The following is an 8,043-nucleotide window of genomic DNA, read 5'->3' as shown; positions in this document are numbered from 1 at the left end:
CACTGCACCATCATGGCTGATTTTACAGGCCGCCTGGAGACACCTGACAGTGAGATGGGCAGCATAAAAAATTAATAAATGGTAACAATAATAAAAAGAACAAAAACACTAAAACAAAGCAAGTATTTTAAGTAACGATATGTCATCTTGAATATGGCAAACACAGTTCAAAATATAAACTTCAAAATCCATCCACGTTCTCTTAATTATTTTCTCTGCTAAAATAGTTGTCTAAATATGACTACGTTTATTTACACATTTTTATAACCTTGATGGAATAGTACTGAACAATAGGGAATCTTAGTGGTAAAAAGCAGATGCTATCAACTTATTTTCTATTTATAGGGTAATATTGTCCATACTATTAAAAATAATATACTGTAATTCAAGTATATTTTTGTATATTATAAAAATTTCCATTCCTCCAAACTGGCCATATGTATAAGCTAAAAAGTAAAGGAACTATCCAAACAATATTTTAACCATGTAGTATCTTTTCAGGCAATAATACATATTCATGCTGTGAGGACATTTTTGGCTGTGTCACTACAGGTAGTTGTTATTTGCTGACAGTAACTGGGACTAGGAACTCTATTACTAAGCAACACTCAATTACTAAGGCAGGATGTCACATGACCATGCCAATTTACAACAGCAATTCCAGGAGACCCAGTTGCCATCATTAGTCTAATCTCCTACAGGTGCAGAATTCCATGTTCACAGGATCACTATTTGTAACCTGCCGGCTTCCCCACAGACTTTGCTTGTGGGAAACCAGCAGTGAATGTCCCAAAAATGAGATCATGTAACCGCAGGATGCTGCAGCCATAATAGCTTGCCAAATGCCCAAATTGTGATCATGTGACCATAAGGAAACTGCAATGGCTGCAACTACAAGGACCTGTCATAAGTACCCTGTCAATGCTGCTAATATTGGATGTTCCCGCTTTGACAACTGATGAAAATGCAGCCATTTTCTCTGTTCCTTTACAATGCTTTTCTTGCTTTAGAAATCAGGTGCAGCAGGGGGGGGGTTGGAATGTAAGCTTAGCTAGCCATAACATATCACTGTGGTGGGAACCCAAGGACAAGCTGATAACAGTTTGGTGGGCTGTGAGTTAAGGAGAGAGCCCCTCCCTTAAGCTAATTGAGGAATGTGATTTATGACAGTTTATTGGGGGTGGGAATTGCACTTTGTTACTTTGTATGGGAGGGAAGGGAATTTAGTGCCGATACTTTGTTTCCAAATAAAAGATTCTTTAAGGAAAACATTGTCTCGAAGTTCTTCTTCCATCGGAACCATGACATACCCCGTTTTTCACATCATGTTAACTTCAATTACCGAACAAGAGTATGTTATTTGAGGACTACCTGTATTTAAACAATAATATGCTGTTCTAGTTCTAATGCAGCTTTCTTCAATCTGATGCACTTGAGCTATTAAAATAAAACACAACTGGTTAACTGGAATAGAAGTTGTAATCCACCACGCTGTGGAAAGCTTTTGTGAGTCTATCCATGTAATTTCAGTCTAATACCAGATTACAATATATCTAGTTACATACCAAAAATCCATAGTAATCTGCTACAGATAGTCCTTATGTAGAACCATTCATTTAGTGACTGCTCGAAGTTACATCAGCACTAAAATAAGTGACATGATCATTTTTCATACTTACAACTGTTGCAGCATCCCCATGGTCACATGATCAAAATTCAGTTGCTTGGCAACTGACATGTATTTATGATAGTAGCACTTTCCCAGGGTCACTTTCCCTTTCCAACAAGTCAATGGAGGGGAGCCAGATTCACTTAATGACTGATTGATTCACTTAACAACTGCAGTGATTCTCTTAAAAACTATGGCAACAAGGGCCATAAAGAATCCTGGTGGTGTGGTGATTAAAGTGCAGTACTGCAAGCAAACTTTGCCCACAGCCTGGAGTTAGATCTTGATGGGGCTCAAGATTGACTCAGCCTTCCATTCTTCTAAGGTTGGTAAAATGAGGACCCAGATTGTTGGGGGCAACATGCAAATAATGCTTACATTGTAAACCATCCAGAGAGTGCTGTAAAGCACTAAGGAGCAGCATATAAGCCTAAAATACTATTGTTATTGCTATAAAATGAGGCTAACTCACTAAACAACTGCCTTGCTTAAGAATAGAAATTTTGGGCTCAATTGTGGTCATAAGTCGAGGACTACTGGTATATGATTACAAAGTATTCTACTGCCATGAAATACTATCTATAAAACCTGACATACAAAAGACACTTGTTAAAGCTTCTGACTAATTTGACCTTGGCAGTCATTGGCATTGCTAGTGAAGAGAACACACTTTCTCTCTCATATTATGCAAGGACTCAGAATCCTGTTTCAGATTATCCTTTCCAAAGATATTATGATTATATAAAGCTTTTTGACATCCCTTCCTTACTTCTATAATGTTAATTTTAGAGTTCATTTTTATAGTATAATCCTTATGCACTCCAAATATAAGAAAAATGGAAAAACAACTTGCAATTCATAAAGGCTTCCCCCCTCTTATGCTGCTAACACTACCGTTCAACATTTAACCAATTATAATAGTAATGAAGGATGAAAAGAACATTATAAGAAAGAGCATACATTAGTCAGAGGATAGTTTTTGAAAGCAGAGAGAAAACTAGAGGAAGTTGTCTCCTAGATGAAGGGGGAAGATGGAGAGGGAGAAGGAAAAGGAAGGGAGAAAGGGAGGAAGGAAGGAAGGCAGGTAGGTAGGTTGTCAGAGGCTTCTGAGGGATTGAAAATGCTTTTAAGGAAATTCAAAATAAGCACAAGACTGTCAAAACAATTTGTAATACAAATGGACATTATTTATACAGTACTTTTTAAAACTGAAAGCGTCTACACTACAGGAAGCACAATATAAACATATACAGAGTTGTTAATTCTTTTTTTAAAAAAGAAGGCTTAAAATCAAATGAGCAATACTTCTGTGCTAAATCTAAGTTCACCATCTAAGTAAAGAACTTTGCTTTCAGTCAGCTTCTCAAAAGTTTTCATTATGACTGGGAATAAATGCAACATAGATGTGTGCGAAAACACAAACAAAAGCCTTGCTTTTACATTCTTAATGAGAGAAGGATAGTCCTGGGGCTAATAGTGTGTTATAATCAAATATGGGACTCAGCCAAGAATAAAATAGAGTCTCTCTTTTTTTGGTTATATTCATATTGCATTCAACTGCATGTTTGTTTGGGTTTGGTGCTGAATTTTATCTGTGCCAATCTTTATAGTCTGCAAACCATGACTTATGATTTAGCAGATGTAAGAATTCACACATTGTTAAAACAATTTTGTGTAGCACAATGTGTGATTTCAATGTATGAGTTTTCAATGAACTTCTTATCTAAATAGATCTATCAATATTTATTCTAGACTCTGTGGTTTATCCACTGGAAGCAAAATATCTGGAATGAGTTTTAAATTACCAACTCGTATGCAAAGATATCACAATTATCTATGTACTGTAAGTATCTTATGTAAGCATTAAAGTGTTTCCCTCTATAATCCCATCTTCTACAGTATATTGTTTCCATTCCAAAGCTACAAGTTCCAGCCAGACTTTGTAAGAAACAAACTTGAATGAAATGCATTCGTTCTTACTGCCCTTTATTTTCTGCTCTGCAAAAACCAGACTAGATGCTCCCTTCAAAAATGAATATCAGATAAAAATACTTCTAGTGACAATGCATTTTAAAATGGGGCCGTCTTTTTTAGCTAAACCATTAAAATCTTCCACTTAATTGCAGATTGACACTCTTTTCACTAACTATTGCTTTAATTATTCTGAGGTTAGTTGTCATACAGCCATAGAACGAAAGGGTTGGAACAGATCCTGGAGAACAGCTAGCCCAGTGGTTCTCAACCTTTTTAATGCCGCGACCCCCAACCGGTTGTAAGTCAAGGACTACTCAACCGGTCATAAGTCGAAGACTACTCAACTGGTGCAGCACCGTTTGCAGAATGGGACTTTTGCCAGACTCAGCAGGGCAGAGACAGCCTGGACAATTCCTATTGGCTTTTGAAAGCCAATAGAATTAGACTGTATTCAAGAGAGTCTATTCTATTGGCTTTCAAAAGCCAATAGAATAAAAGGGAGTAGCACAGCTAAGGAAAAGGGGGAAAAAAATGGCGGACTGCGTTGTTTGGCGACCCCCGTGAAATGGTCGTTTGACCCCAAATGGGAACCACTGAGCTAGCCAAACCTTCTGCCTGTTGCACTAATCCTTAACCACAACACCCGCAACAAATGGAGAGCTCACTTTTCAAGTTGAATAGTTGAAAAGTTCTTTCTGAAATTTTTCCTGATGTTTACTGAGAACTGTTATAACTTTTATTATAAGTATTTTAACACAGATACAGATGCCCTTACTCTTCATAATCTTGTTTAAGCTTATCATTGTCTTTCTTCCTAAATTATCCTTTTAACTGTCCAGCTAATTGTTTATCTATTCTTGAACTGCCCATTCCTGCAGAACAAGACTATATAATTTTACCTTAAATTCTTCACCATTAAGTGTAAGTTAACTAAATTTACATTTCAATTAACAATTTTTCAAACTTGGCAACTTTTAAGATGTGTGGACCAACTCCCAAAACTTCCCACCTAGCATCTATACGGATATGTGGTATTTATATAGATATATGGATACATCTATATAGCAGAATATAGATATAGTGCAATATATAGATGTATACATAGGCGCTTATATCAGAATAATAGTGCATCTGGTTGCATTTACATAAACCTATACCATAATTTAACCTTCTATGCTTTCACTGGAAATATATAATAGGCATACCTATGAGATTTAATGAGATTACTTAGGGACAATGTGTGGTTTTCTTTCTTTTTTTTACAAACAGATCCCCTGAGAAAAAACCGGGCCTATGTAAATACTGAAGAAGGAATTTGACAGGACAGGACTACCAGATACAATAGGGCACCCAGAGTCATTCAGGGGTTCAGTTGGGAAGGTACATAACTAAAACTAGGAGGCACTTGGAATTCCTGAAAACTTAAAGAATTTGTTGGTGGATTCAATTTTGCACTTGCCCAATTCAGTCAGTAAGAAATAGGGGGGAAAAAAGAAATAGACATATCTCAGAGTGTATTTCAGTGCTCTTTAATTACTGCAACCTAAAGAACAAAGCAATTAACTGCAATACACCAGAGAGATAATGCAGAAGGTAGTTATTAACAGGTGGAGGCGGGAGGTGGGTTGGAATAATTTTGTTTGTGTGTGTGTGTGTGTGTGTGTGTGTGTGTGAAAGAGAGAGAGAGAGAGAGAGAGAGAGAGAGAGAGAGAGAGAGAGAGAGAGAGAGAGAGAGAGAGAGAGAGAGATATGCCTTGAAACCATTTAAAAAGTAGAAAGCCAATTACTTTGGTAGTCATTATATACTAAGTGTTCTTCAAATCTGTTATTAGTGAGCTGTAGGAGATGCTTCCGAACACATAAATTTTATAATCTGTTTAGAATATAATTTATGACATTCAGGAATAGACATCCAATCTAGCTTTCTAGATCCTTAAGGAAAGTTTTAAAGGCAGAAATGACAGGGTTTGGGTTTTTTATAGTATAAAGTTAAGCATTAGTCAATAACAGTTGCACATCAATTTTCTATTAATATGAGTTATTAAAATGCCATCCTTATTAGCACATAGTAAATAGTTCTGCAGTTATGAGAAAGACTTGTCTAAGAAGGACTGTGCTCATTGTTCCGTTATTACATTGAGAACTCATTGTGGGTTAGAAAATCTTGATCAGACAAGGTTAAAATCAACAACAGAACTCTTCCCTTTGAGGTGTTATTTATATGTTCTACAATATATAGTTATCATCTTGATGTCAGGCTCATGTGACAACCTGCTATAGGTTGTTCAATTCCTGCCATAGTGGATCAATGCTTAGTTGATAAAAAAAAAAAAAAGAGTAGACCTTGCACCTATGAAAAAACACTAGCACTTAGCACTTAGACCTACATACCGCTTCATAATGCTTTACAACCCTCACTAAATTGTATACTAAGTCAGCATATCGCCCCCAATAATCTGGGTCCTCATTTTACCAATCTAGGAAGGATGCAAGGCTGAGTCAACCTTGAGACAGTCAGGATTGAACTCCTGGCAGTGAATTAGCCTGCAATACTGCATTCTAATCACTGCACCACCAAAGCTCACCCACCACCAGGATGACAAAAAAATACAGTTATCATATCTGGACTACAAAAATTTAGAAATCCAGAAAGTTGTAATCTACTTTCCTTTGTTGTCTAGATTTTTACAGCCAGGTATGATAAACATATAGTAAACAAAAATTATTTGACTAAAACATATAACGTTCTACTTTGGATCAGATGCACCAGTCGCCTTTAAAAATCTTGACTCTTCAATGTATTTTTTTTTTTTAGAATCAGGACAAACCTTTCAGTTTTCTTGACAATTGAAGAAACTTACAATAATAAATATTGTTAATTTGGAATAGAAAAATTGAGGCTTTCAGGTCTAGCAAATCAATGGTCTCAGATTTTTAAAAAATGTTATTTTTTTTCTCAGAATGTTAAGATGAAATAAATCAAGTTTACAGAATAACAGAATAACAGAGTTGGAAGGGACCTTGGAGGTCTTCTAGTCCAAATCCTTGCTCAGGCAAGAATGGTTGTCCAATCTCTTCTTAAAAACTTCCAGTGTTGGAGCATTCACAACTTCTGGAGGCAGGTTGTTCCACTGATTAATTGTTCTAACTGTCAGGAAGTTTCTCCTTAGTTCTAGGTTGCTCCTCTCCTTGATTAGTTTGCATCCATTGCTTCTTGTCCTGCCTTCAAGTGCTTTGGAGAATAGCTTGACTCCCTCTTCTTTGTGGCAGCCCCTGAGATATTGGAACACTGCAATCATATCACCCCCTCGTCCTTCTCTTCATTAAACTAGACATACCCAATTCCAGAAAACGTTTATTGGACTTCTCATTGAATGTTTAAAAAGAACTACAGCAGTCATCCATTTTTCAATCCTTGTGAAAACAGTAAATTTGAAGATATGATTTGGTCTTACCCTCTTATTTTTTTGTTTTAGTTTAAAAAAATCCACATAAAGTTTGAAGAAAAGTTAAATGAAAGTTTTAAAAGGAATTCTGGATGGTTTTAGCCTGGATTATTGGAAAAATAGTTTTTGGAAATAGATTTACATGCATGATGCCGCAGATTCATTTGTATAATATGTTTCTGAGTGAAACAAGATTTAATTTGTTTTTTATCGATAGAGATGCATTACTTTTTCAAACCTACAGAATGTATTTTATTCTGTTACATCTGTTTTAGGGGGTTTGTTCTGGAAGGAGAGAGTTATTTTGTTTTTACTTGTTCTTTTTTCTTTGTTTCATTTAAGCAATGCAAAAGAAAGGTAAATTTAACTGTAGTAGAGTTCAGCATTCTCATTTTCTGCTATCTCAAGAGGAAGATTAAGATTTTGTCACTCTTAGTTACAGTTCACAGCATTTTGTCTGCTTTCTTTCAGGGAGGCTTAGTACTTTTCTCCCCTTTCACAATCCTTCTAAATCACAGACACATGACAATTATTAATAGGAAAAATCCTCCAATGGGTGATTTATTATCAGTAAACTTTATACAACATAGCCAATTTTCAGATGGTGTTCACAGCTGGGAGAGGAAAAATAAACATTTCCCTACATGCTATGATACTAATTTAGATTAGATATTCTGTGATTATTCTGAAACAAAAAATTGAAAGGCAGCCACACACAATATATATTTAACATGACATAGACCTCTAATTCAGTAACTGCTATGAGGAACAGCACATACCGTGTAACAAGAATTTGGAACCCTGATTTTTACAGGGTAAACTGTATAAATGATTTTTCTTCCTAAAGCATTCATTCCAAACATATGGAATGTCATTGAAGATGGGGGAACAATAGCTTTGATCACATGGACTTCCTTCACAAACATAATATATGGAGGGAGCTCAGTTTTTCTT

This window comes from Crotalus tigris, unplaced genomic scaffold, assembly GCF_016545835.1.
Source record: "Crotalus tigris isolate CLP2741 ecotype Arizona unplaced genomic scaffold, ASM1654583v1 scf7180000023581.319791, whole genome shotgun sequence".
NCBI classification, from domain to species: Eukaryota; Metazoa; Chordata; class Lepidosauria; order Squamata; family Viperidae; genus Crotalus; species Crotalus tigris.
This window is presented reverse-complemented; position numbering follows the sequence as displayed.